This window comes from Colius striatus, chromosome 2 (assembly GCF_028858725.1).
Source record: "Colius striatus isolate bColStr4 chromosome 2, bColStr4.1.hap1, whole genome shotgun sequence".
Classification (NCBI taxonomy): Eukaryota; Metazoa; Chordata; class Aves; order Coliiformes; family Coliidae; genus Colius; species Colius striatus.
The window spans coordinates 11,934,761-11,947,936 of NC_084760.1; positions in this window are offsets into that span (position 1 = coordinate 11,934,761).

A 13,176-nucleotide genomic window follows, 5' to 3' on the forward strand; every position below is an offset into this window, starting at 1 on the left:
GAAATTTTATGAGCTTATCCTGTCAAACTCAAGACTGAGACTCTTAGTCACAACTTGAGTGTTACATCCAGCACACAAAGAATAGCTTGGTCCTTTTGGCAAAGGAGATGTTGAGAAACAGACTGGGAAGCAGCAGGTGTTCCTTGATATTGAACAGCCCTGGCTCCTTCTTGCAGCTGAGCAAAAATTCATGATGCTCAGAGCATTGTCTAGTTGGATACCTTGAGTGTACCACACCTCAGCCGAGTTGGCACTGTGATGAAGTCAGTGGAAGAATGCAAATATTTGTATGTTCATTGTCCACTGCTTGGTGTGGTCTTACCACTTTGTGCCTGAAGCTCTCCTCCTCAAGATTAAACTCATAGAATCATAGAATGGTAGGAGTTGGAAGAGACCTTTAGAGATCATCTAGTCCAATCCCCCTGTAGAATCAGGTTCACCTAGATCAGGTCACAGAGGAACATGTCCAGGCAGGTCTTGAAGACCTCCAAGGAAGGAGCCTCCACAACCCCTCTGGGCAGCCTGTGCCAGGGCTCCCTCACCCTCATAGTAAAAGAATTTTTTCTTATATTTAAATGGAACTTTTTGTTTCAGCTTCATCCCATTACCCCTTGTCCTGTTGCTAGATACTATAGAAAAAAGGGATGTCCCAACCTCCTGACACCCACCCTTTAGATATTTATAAATGTTAATAAGATCTCCTCTCAATCTTCTCCAGACTAAACAGCCCCAGTTCCCGCAGCCTTTCCTCATATGAAAGATGTTCCATTCCCCTGAATCTAAATCTAAATCTTAAATCTGAATCTAAATCTAAATCTAAAATGCTGCTGAATCTCCACTTCTGACTTCCACTCTGCTTCTCCTCTTAAAAACACTATTTAAAAATCTTTCCTCCAGGTCTACTCTAGGAGATCCTGCTCTGGCAGGGAGGTTGGACTAGATCATCTTTCAAAGTCCCTTCCAACCCTTAAGATTCTTTGATTCCCTGAGACAGATTGGATTATACTTTAGGAAAAAATAATGGCAGGGTGATCTCAGGTCCCAAATCTCCCCAAAACCCCCACATGGGTCCTACCTTTTCCTCGTGCAGTGCTGAGAGTACCTCTCAGCTACACTCTCTAGTATACATGATTATACTATCCATCATAGTGTAACCACACTAGTAGAAGCCTAGACTCAGCCAAGTCCTCACACTAAAGGAGAGAGATCACTAGTTAATATACACACAAAAGACTGTGAAAAGAATGATGTATAGTAGTGTTTCTTGGGTTGAAAGTTTTAAAGACCAACTCAACAAGGATTTTCTATTTTCAGAAATAGCTTAAAAGTAACTCTACAGAAACCTTAATACCATTTTTTTTTACAACATGAATTTGGTTAATCCCATGGTATACAGGGCCTATGGCTGGGTGTAAACTTACAGTGACAGAAGCAGAAAGGCACTTGGATGTCTTTGATATCTTGTGTTCACTTCGAGGGTTTTCCGTGTATTAATGGAAGGAATATGTGCCAATTTAGATAACAGAGGTAGTTTAGATAGGCTTTGGTTAAGGTAGCCATATGTTACATCCAAACATGCAATTAAACTGAGGTAGTAACATGACCTTTTATAGAAATGCCAGGGTTTTTGAAGATAAGGTTATAATTAATTATAAAGTAACTATCAAATTAATATAGCCTCATCGGGGATTTTTTTTTAAGTGTTGGTTACTGGAAAAGAATGTCTAAAATTGACTTAAGTAGCCCTCAAAAGAGTAATAGGGAAGAAATAATAAAGTCTGTCTTCATTAACATTCAATACTTATTCACTTTTTACAACATTTTACTACCCAAAGTCCTGCTCTGGGGATTGGACTAGATGATCTTTCAAGGTCCTCTCCAGCCCTTAAGATTCTCTGATTCTGCGAATGTTGAAGGCCAGCACTTTTTTCCTGGCAGATCTATGATCTGCTTCTGTCTGAAACATTTGTCTCTCTGTCGTCTCTTCTAGATCTGTTGCGGTTTTTGGTATGCTGACGTGGAGGGTCTGGCTTAATCTCTACCTGATGGGCTTCCTTCTCATCCTCAGGCTGAAGAAATCCCACCTCTAGGCCCCAGGTGGCTTTCTGAGGGACTTCTCCCAGCATAGCAATGAGGTGGAAGCTACATTGTCTTATCCTCTCTTTTTAGGTGTCAGAGTCAGAGTAGAGGAGATAGGAACCCTTCAGAAGAGGTGGGATAGGGGAGAGGGTGGGGAATGAGAAGGAAGTGCTCACAAGATCTGTGTCAATCAACAAAATAATGGTCAATACCAGGGAGAAGGAACACATGAGCCTGCAGGCTGGCCAGACACGGAAGGTCAGCCTCCCAGCCCACACCATGTGCAGAGGCTGGGCCAAAGGTAGGGCACTACCCAGATGCTCCTGTGACACTGTGTCAGTGGTGGTGTGGAGAGGAGCCCTGGCATGATGGAGAAGTGCCAGATGAGCCGTCCTGCAGGCAAATCCAGATCAATCATTTCTTTTTTGTCTTTGGGTAGATCCACCTCCATGGGTTCAACACCATCAGCTATGTGAGCAACAGCCATTGCTACCATGTAACTGATGATGCCTCTTCTCTGACACCACCACTTCTTCCTCCTCATCTCCTGCAATTGTTTGTCTGTCTGGCCATGCAGAGGTGGGCAGCCACTCTCTTTGCAGCCATGAAACCTCTTTCTTTCAATCTATTATTTCTACTCCTGAACATTTATTTGGGCTAGGGTGGTAAAATTTGATTTATTTGCCACAATGTCACTGAGGTGGTAAAAATATAAATACCACGTATTATTATGTGTATATGTTGAAAAGTGGTTAGTGTCTACATTTATTACATTTGGCCACTTACATGGAGTTGTTCTCCCTCTGTCCCCTTTGCTGAATTCACATGCTTGATGATGTATATAAGTCCTATGAGGACCCATAAAACTGCTCCAGGGGAATGGAGCCAGAGCAATTCCTCACATGGCTTCCTGCAGCACAGCCTGCAGGGAGAAAACCTCTTTCCACACTGTTGGCCCCAATTTGACCAATCCACTGCACAAGAAGAGCAGGCCACATGTCATGTATTTCATCCAGGCAGTGCTGAGTTTAACCTGTGATGATTAATCCATTTGATACAAGGCAGAGGGCAAGGAGGATGAATCCTGTGTTAAAAGCTAAAAAAAACAACGGAAGCAGAGTCATTTAGTAAGGGATGAAGCTTCTGCTAAGAGAAAATTCTTTCTGATTCAGAAAGAATCAGAAGAGGCAGCCTGTTCTGCAGCAGAGCAGTCACAAGAGCAAGAAGAGGAAGCAACTGAAATCATAAATGAGACAGAAATCACTTGATGCCTATTCTTAAGGCAAATGTGAGACATGTAAAAAGATTTTAGTTATCAAATAGGTGAGCTAATTCTCAACTGGTTAGTCCAATGATGGTATATTGGGGCCAGTAGTCAGGAATTAGAGGGCAAGGAAGCTCAACAGCTGGGCTTCCCTAAGCATAAGGCCATTGACAAGGGAATCGACAAAATGGTTTTTGGCAATGACTCCTGTCAAGTGTGAATGACAAGTATATCTTCAAGGAAGAACTTGCAAATTTTCAAAGGAAACGGACCACCATTGAGGGAGATAACCAGTACCTGAGGGAATTAGCTGTGTTGGAAGTGATCTGTAACAACTTGGATGATGCCCAGACATCCAAAAATCTGGATGAAATCCAGTATATGAGGTCCAGGTGGTGAAAATTTGGGATAAAAGTCTCAGATATTAGGAATCAGGCTTTTTTCTGTTCAAGGGAAAGGATGCTGCTGGTGCACACCATATGCAACAATGTGGTTCTTCCTGTGTAACCAGGGAGAGGACATGAGCAAGAGGGATAGTGAACATATCTGGAGACTGGAAGCTTGGGAACTGCAGAGAAAAGAAAAGAAAAAAAAGGAAAGAAAAAAAAAAGAAAAATGGGAAAAGCTTTTTGATGTAAACTTCCAGCACAGCAACCAAAGCATAAATCTTTTGATTTTGATTTTTGCACAGGCAGGCTCTGGAGTTGAACACTGGTTACCTCCCATCTTGGGAGATATGAGGCTACTAGGCAAATCTCTTTGACAAAAGTCTTGGTAATGCATAAAAAACTTTCTTGTAGCTTCTTTCCCAGTGTTGCTTTTTACCTTATGGAGGTTAGTGGAGTCTAGCTACTTTGGCAGAGTCTCCTGATTCCTTCTGCTTCATGTAGTCTTTGCAAGGGATCCCAGAGTCAGTTTACTGCTTATTTGGAAGCAAGAACAAAAATGTAGAAATGCAGTCTCCCTTCCAATTATGCTGCCTTTGCATTAGGTACCTGTTTACCATCATGCTTCATTTGTTGTCCTATGTGTCCATGGCGAATAAGAGTATGAGCATGGATGTAGATGACATGTTACACATTCTGCTAAAGGATCGTTCTTACCATCTGTGAGTCTGCAATGGGAGTTCCCTGGCTTCAGTGGGAAGCACATGGATCAGTGAAGCCATGACTGCAGCATATATTTGAGAGTAAGTGCCATGATGGAAATGCTGAACAACACGCTGCCAAAGCCTTGCCATTACCTGCAACACGTCAAAGTACTATCCATTGCCATTGCAGTGAAATGGGTCTTAGAGGAAAAACCAAGTCTCTCAAACATTAGCAGGCACTGCAGTGTGCTGCCTCTTGGCAATTTCAGTTACCTCCTTGAAGTCTGTGAAGCATCTTCCAATTAAATGCAACATAACTGCTATAATAATTAAGGTGTAGTTTTGACTCTGAGCTTCCTGGCTGGCAAGACTTCATGAATGAATGCTGAGTAGAGCCATCGAGTAATGATCTGTAACAATGTGATGTGCCAGTGGCACAACTTCTTTGAAGACATCTACTCAAGAGCCTCAGAAAGCCAGACATAGCAGTTTTCCAGTCCCCATTTTTCCCTGAAAGAGGTGAGAGCACAGGATCTCTGGTTGCCCATGTGGAAGCAGCCAGGAAGGGCTGGATCAACAGAGCTGATCACAGGGAATAAAAGCAATTGTGTGGTTTTGTCTGACAAAGAGATTGATTTGATTTCTTCTCTCTATACACACTTGTTGGTTTCTGTTTGTGCTGCCACCCTGGTTTCCCATTCCTTCCTTTATTCATGCATTTCACGTTTGCTTCTTTGCTGATTTGACACTGTGTAACTAACTTTACCTCTGACTTTTGTTTTAGGAGGTTTGGGCCTGATTTTGAAAGGATGTCTGCAGGCTTGAACATATTTGATCATGCTTTCAAAAGCATTAAACAGTTTTGAAGATCTATTGAGGACCCGACAGTCTTCAGTCACTCAAATTCTAATGGAAATTTGGCCCTTCTATGATGAATGATATGCTAAGTAATAAAAAGCAGCATGTTAGTCTTGATTAAATTATAAGATAAATTACATGCTCTGGAAAAATTAGAACTTTAATTTTTCATTGTTGACCTCTGTTCTTGATTAAAATGTGCAAAGACAGAAAGCCTTCAGGCAAGGCTACCCTCATTATTCAGTTCAATGGCAAAACAGTGGACTACTTAACAATAATCTGCCATCTCTTGAGCTAATGTTTATCTGGTTTAGGGCAGAAAGCAAAGCAGAGGAGAATTTGAGTCTGATTGCCTGTGAATGCAGAGGTAGGCCGAAGTTAGCGTGGGTGTTACACTGGGAAGGGATTGTGGCTTTTGAACTTCTACGGGGATAAAGTGATGATCAAACTGCACTGTGGGGAAAATATTCTGAACGTGTGCACACAGCAAGTGAGCATGTTATAACTGGAAATGTGCTCCAGCTACAATGTTGGTGGTTGCAGGTAAAAATCAGTATTTCCCTTCAGCTGTACTTTTGGAGTTGCTGTGGCTCGTCTGCTTGGTGGTGCCTGAAGTCATTTCCTGCTCCTTCAAAACCTGCTAGCTCAGCAATTTGGGAGATGTTCCCTTTCTTTCATCTGTCTGGGCTGGCTGGAAGGAGCAGAGCTGATCCCTCAGGCCAGTGCTGATGGAGCCAGGGCTGCCTGTTCCCGGCAGCACAGCGCTTTGCACCCCTACCTAATTTACCCCTTATCCCGTGGTTCACCTGGATGAACAAGATCAACCTGAAAGTTTGGCATCCAGGCGTCCCTGTGTCTTCTCTAACCAATGAAGGGAAACAGGTAACCAGAGGCAATCCAGCCCTTTCCAGGTGGGCAGGTGATAGCAGTAGGAAGACAGATGGACAAAGGTTTCTGTGTGCTTCTCCTTTTGCCACAGAGAGCCTAGTTGTGCAGCTGAGACTAGAAATTTAACTGTTAGGTAGCTAACTTTAAACCAAATTAACTTAGTCCTCTGAGATTTTCCATAGGCTTATCTTGGGATGACAGAGACCTTAAATAAGTTGTACTTGCTTATATGAGCGATGATTCGTACTAACCAGTACCTGAATTTCTGCTTCACACCTAGTTCCTCTTTTTCTAACGTTCCATAAAACATTTTCTTCTTTTTAGAGTAAAGTTTGCTGTCCCCAAAGCCTGTTTACAACTCTTAAGCCCCCCACTTCATGTTGCAGTTAAGTACTCAGCTCTTGTGTATTATCATGACACCTCCCTGCAGCTACTTGGGTGCCTACATATCCACCTCCAACCTTACTTTGAAAGCCCTAATGACACTTGGGTTTGCATACTAATGTAGTGCTAAATAGGATTTCCTGAACTGGTACAGAGAAAAAGAGGAGGGTATAATGGATGCACTGAGCACTTGATCCTGTTGGGTAATAATTGGAAGAACAGTGCAGATCAGGAGTCAGGCTACAAGATTGCAGCAACTGCGTGGATGTGTTATACTTCTTCCTCCTACACTGTTTGAATCAGCCCTTGTCAGACTCCGCTGGGAGTCTGAAGGTGTATTTATGCTGGAAGAGAGAAGTTGTACCTACATGCCTGGACTCTGGGATAAGAGATTGAAGGGAGAGAGGAGCAGAGTGAGGGTGGGCATGCAGCTGTGCTGCGGGGTGCAGCTAAATGGCACCAGGAGCTGTATCTGTGCTCCATCTGCAGTGCCTCTGTGCAGACACCACTCTGAGATTTCTAGCAATTTGTAACTAAAGCATTTTAAAAGTGTCTTTTTTTTTTCCCTAAGTACTCTACTGTGAAAGCATGGTAAAGGACAAATAAACCAGGAATTGTCATATATGCATCTGATAGAAATAAAATCAGCTAAACAATACCTCATTTGAGAGGAACAACTAGCAGAATGCATCTACCATTTGCTATTCCTATAAACAAAATTTGTCTTGAGAGTGAACAGGTAAAAGATACTACAGCTCAAATGAGTGGAATAAATTACAAGGCCAAGGGGCCATCACAATATCATGATGGTAAGTCACTTTATTTTAAACTTTGAGGACTTCAGCTCCAGGGGCCACATTAACCAGTGCAATGCTGGCATCTCAGTGAAGACGTAACCAGAGTCCAAGTCATTCAACATTTAGAGAACAAAACTGCAATTTATGTTGTCTCTGGACATACAAATAACATACTAAACCCTAGTATCACCAGTGACTTCCACTTGGAAGCTGAACTGGGCTGTCAGATACTGACCACAGTCAAGCTTGTGGAGTGATTAAGGTATGGAGCACATTGCAAAAGTGTGACCCAGCCCACTGCAACAGCCAGACCTGTGTCCATACAAAGAATTTAAGAGCTCTAAAGACAGCAGAAATGAGAGACATTTTCCCAGATTGATGTCCATTTGCAGAAGAGTAGGAAGGGATCCAGTAGCAAGCCATGTGTTTAATTCTGGTTTTAAGAGTCCACGGCTTTTTGAAGGGCAGTGAGTACAACAAATGTTGCAGTGAATATCTTTTGATAACTCATTGTAATTTTAGAGATATTCAAGCAATAATCCATGCAAACAGGAGGATGCAGATAGTTTGACTGTCCTCAAGCTTGACAATCTTTTGAATTTGCTGCTGTAGTAGTTCCTCAACTTTTGTTTAACATGTGAGCAGACAGTGTGAGGGTTACAGGCCAGTCCTTGGCTGACGTGTTGAATTCAGACCCTGGCCAGGAATTTAGGGCATTCCTGTGAAGTTTGCCATTTGCTTTCAGACTTGTCAGAGTAAGTTCACTTCAGGACTTTGATTCATGAAATGGTGTTGTGGAGCAGAACTGAAACATGCAAAGGGTGCAATTCCCAGATGAGTAATGGGCCCACAGAATATGGTAAGAAACACCACCCTCTGAGGTTTGCCAGAGAAGCCAGTGCTTGTCAGCTAATGCTCTTCACTACGGTGGCATGCACAAAAATAGGAATAAGAGTCATCTGGATAATTTGCATGGAGTGGCCTGGGTTTTCCTCCACCAGCCCACAGATTCAGGAATTTATTACTTTATGGTAATATAATTATTCTAATACTGTTTTTATTTGGCATAGACATATTAGTAACATAAGTAGCTCAAATTTCTTCACTAGTAAGGAGTCCATTCAGTGTCTGGTCAGCAAATATACCGGAAAAATTACAGACTTCAGTTAAAAGTCAAGAATAATAAGGATCTAGGTGGAAACATGAATTGTGCAGGGACTCTGGAGGCAGGACTGGTGTATACAGTTAAACTCAAATGGAAACAGTTTTATCCTTCAGACTGGAAACTAGAGCATCACATTGTATTGTCTGAGTACTGATTAATACACTAAGTAAAGAAACAAAACAGGATACCACGGAAATAATTATTTTGCACTCACTATGAAAACCATTTGAAGAGTAATAAAAGTACAGTGACAAGCAAGTACTGCAGTTTGAGCTAAGCTAACATAGTTCTTAGTTTGACAGACTCTGATCCAGAGCTTCAGAAGTGAGTGTCAGCAGATAAGGCAGTAAAAGGAGATGCTTTAGAAGAGTTTTGTCGAGCACAGACAGTATAATAGGAGAAATACCAGAAGAGAAAAGGCCACAATAAATGAGACAAATCTGTATGTCTGTGGATGTGTCAACTAGGAAAAACATCACTGGTCTTTTAGGCATACCAAATAGAATTTTTCTTACAGTGGAAAGGTTGTACGAAACTGAAAAGACAGGACAGAACAGAACAGATTTTCATTATTTGTCTAAACCTGTCAACATCATCTCAGATTCAGGCATGGTCCATTAGCTTGTGTTAAAGGTTCCATTTTTTCACAGAAAAAAAAAGTAAGATGGTCTTCTCCAGTAGTAGCTTCTTCCTTGAAGAGTGAGGTGCTTAATCAGAGGACTATTGGTTTTGTTTCTCTTTGCCTCCATGCACACTGATGGGACGCTGCCATCAATGAGTCATAAAGTTCACTGTGATATAGTTTTGTTAACGTGTGTGTTATTTAATGTATGTAATACTATAACTTGTTAGTTTTTAACAAAATGTTCTCAGTCTTTCTGTAGTCTTCATGAGTGTGACTAAGATAATTAAATAACTTGAATGGCAGTTCACCCACCTATCACAGAATCACAGAATGTTAAGGGTTGGAAGGGACCTTGAAAGATCATCCAGTCCAACTCCCCTGCCAGAGCAGGACCACCTAGAGTAGGTCACACAGGAACTTGTCCAGGTAGGTTTTGAATGTCTCCAGAGGAGAAGACTCCACAACCCATCTGGGCAGCCCCTTCCAGTGCTCCATCACCATAACAGGGAAGAAGTTTTTCCATATGTTTCTTTGGAACTTCTTATGTTTCAGCTTGTACCTGTTGCCTCTTGTCCTATCATTGGCCATCACTGAGAACAGTCTGGCTCCATGCTCCTGACACACACCCTTTATGTATTTGTAAACATTAATAAATCACCCCTCAGTCTCCTCCAAGCTGAAGAGCCCTAGCTCCCTCAGCCTTTCACCATAAGAAAGATTCTCCACTCTTTTCACTGTTGTTGTGGCCCTGCACTGAACTCTCTCCAGCAGCTCCCTGTCCTTCTTGAACTGAGGGGCCCAGAACTGGACATAAGATTCCAGACGCAGTCTCATGAGGGCAGAGTAGAGGGGTAGGAGAACCTCTCTTGTCCTACTAACCACAGCCTTTCTAATACACCCCAGGATGCTGCAATGGAGTCTGCCCCTTGGGCTGAGCTGGGGTGGTCAACTCCACAAGCCCTTTCCAGTGGAGCATGAAATGGTGCAGATGTGACTCACGGGTGCTGAGCAACAGCCATTGCATGGAGAATGTCCTACCCCCAGCCAGTTACACACACTGGTGACAGTTCCAGAGTGGTGAGTACTCTAGGGGTGTTCATGGGCCCTGGCAATAGGGGAAGAGAAGCAGTGCTGAATTCAATCAGTTGGAAGAAAAGGAGGAAATAAATTATTTGGCTTGGGCAACTCAGCAGGTTATTTTTGTGAAGTTCTCAGTCCATAGCTCTGAAAGTGCTTCTCTGTGCCCATAGGTGTCAAGCACACCTCTTTGCAGCTGCACCTGGACCAGACCTTCCAGCTCAGCAACATCCTGCTTCACTTCAGGGTTTGTGTGCAGCATCTCCACTTGCAAGGAGGTGCCAGATGATGGTAGATGGGCCTGTGGGGATCTTGGTGTACAACTTCCTTTGGGGTCCTGATAGGAAACACACTAGGGTCCTCATCTTTCCTTTTTTCCTGTTTTTTGTGGACATTCCTCATGGCATTTGGGAAGAATAGAGCAGGGTGGTGAATTTCCATCTCACAAACATCTGCCAAAAACATTTTCTTGATACAGATGCGTACTTTGTGTCTGCAGCAGGGCTGGGTGAGGTGAGGGGGGGACCCAGAAGTTGCTAACCTGCAGGGAAAGGGATGCTATGATGTCTTATAGCAGCCTGAAGTAGTCCCCATCTTCTACAGGGCACAGTCTGCCTCTTCAACCCACAGCAGAGCACTGTCTGGAAGAGATGATTGCCTGAGGGTAGGACAGGGCCCATGCCAAAGAGGAAGAAGCTGGCCCTGGGGGTTGTTGCGTGGCCTGCTGAGGCCTGTAATATGGCAGTAGGTGGCAGTGAGAAGCAAACTACAGGATCCTAAGAACTTACCCTATGAATCCCACTCAGTGCACAGACCCTCCACAGACAAACCCAACAGACCCTGGGACTACAGATTGTCTTGACAACAGATGGATATACATGTTTGCCCTCAGTCTGAAGTCTGGTCACAGTCCTTTTCAAATCCCCAAAAATGTTGCCTTCTGCCAGCAAGCATTACTACTGTTTTATCTGGATAGAACCAAGAGTATCAGACTCATCCAGACACTGAGAGCTACTCTGGAGTTACACTGGAATCACACCAAAGTTACTGAGATCAGAGTCTGGCAGTGGGTGAGCAGAAACAGAAATAGCTGCCTATCATGAAAGGGAGACATGGGAATTTGTCATGAACTGTGATGTGAAAGGAAAAATAAGAAGGTTCATGAGAGTAGAGGGAGTCACATTTTGTCTGTTTTTAAGAGGCTTTTATGGCTTGTGTAATTTAACACGTAAAATGTGTAATTACTTGTGTTAATTATTTGAACTGCTCTATATAATGAAAAAATGGAAGCCCAAGCTTTCCATATTAAAAACTTGTATAAGCCAAAGGGTAAACACTAGATATTTTTTTGAAAAATGTTACAACACCAATCTACTCTCCTGAAAGTCTACAGGGCAAATGGATAGCATGGTCCAGCTGATAAAAGATGTATATATCAGAGTAGAACCATTGAATTGAGATGTATCAGAGTAGAACCTGTGGACTGAGTATCTCAGAACCTGTGTGCTTCAAGCCAGGACAAGAAATACACTATCTATATATTTCTGGAAGGTTAATACAAATGAAACTATACATTGGCAAGTATTTCTCAGTTTAGCTTTAGACCTTTTAGAGTTAAGAAATCTTCTCCCAAGCAGATATTAAAAAGAAAGATAAAAATAAGGTTTTAATGTTTATTTTAAGAAAGAAAAATTGCACAGAGTAAGAGAAATCTGTCAAATACAGAGAGATGGCTTTTAAAAATAATAAAAAAATAAGAACAAATTAGATTGCATTACTCTGCCAAAAGGACAAGTTCATTTGTTGTTGGACAAAGGACTCCATTTAAATTACTTATGTAAATACTCATATTTCTGATATTTCATCCGTTACACTAGGGTCAAGATGGTGATTTTCTAGCTGATTTTAAAATGAAAAAGGCACTTCTGTGGCTGCATAGAAAGTATATGAGAAGGTTAAATTAAAAAACGTAAAGCAAATAGCCTTTTTTCAGTGCATTAGACTGCTTCAACCGGATACTGAGAGGCTGTTTAGTGACAGAGCTTTAGTGGGAATGGGTATGGTCCAGAAGGGGCTTTTTCATCTGTGTTCTTGTGATTGCAAGTCACTGTTCACAAGTAGAAGCAAGATGATCATGACAATGAGAGGCCTATACCTGCTTTGAAAAAAGCCCTCATGATAGGTCAGCAGGGATAGGCTGGGAAGCTATTGCAATAGGAACAGGAGGCAGCATGAAGTATATGGGTACTGTACAGTCTGCAGGATTCAGCTCCATTCACTCTTGAAATGCTATGCTGGCTCTGCTGTCTTCTAGGGAGAGTTTCTCTGTGAAATGTACCTCTGCATCTTATTGACTTGTCTTTCCTAAACAGTACATAGCCACCCATGGCTTTGCTACAGTCACGTGAGCTGTCCCACCAAGTCTTAGTAACTTAGCCCTGCATTCTCACCCACATCTCCACTTTATCCACAGTCTTCACCACAGGTCACAGGGGAGTCTTTCTTTCAGGGCATAAACACCTCCTCCCCCACTTGATGCCTACTGACATGTTTTCACATTCTCACTCTCTGTTGCTGCTGCAGTTTAGCAATTGCACAGCAACTTCTTCCCCTTCTCAAATACATTAGTCACAGAGGCCTTACCTCAGTCACTAATTGACCAGGCATTGGTCTGCAGCAGGTGCACTGAATGGCATTAGCCCTGTCAGCTACAGGGGAAGCTTCTGCAGATCTTTATTTAAAGAAGCCACCACTATAGCACCTCTCCCAGCCAAAATCACTACAACCTCTTACAGCTGGCTGCTCTTCTTGCTCTTCTTGTCCTCTCCATCTGCTTCTTGGCTCTCTGGGGAGGAAGCCTGTTCTTGTAAGTCTCTCTGTGATAGCGCTCTATAACATATACTTTTCCCCATAATGCTGTGTCCATTTAGGGAGCTTAATGTTTATATA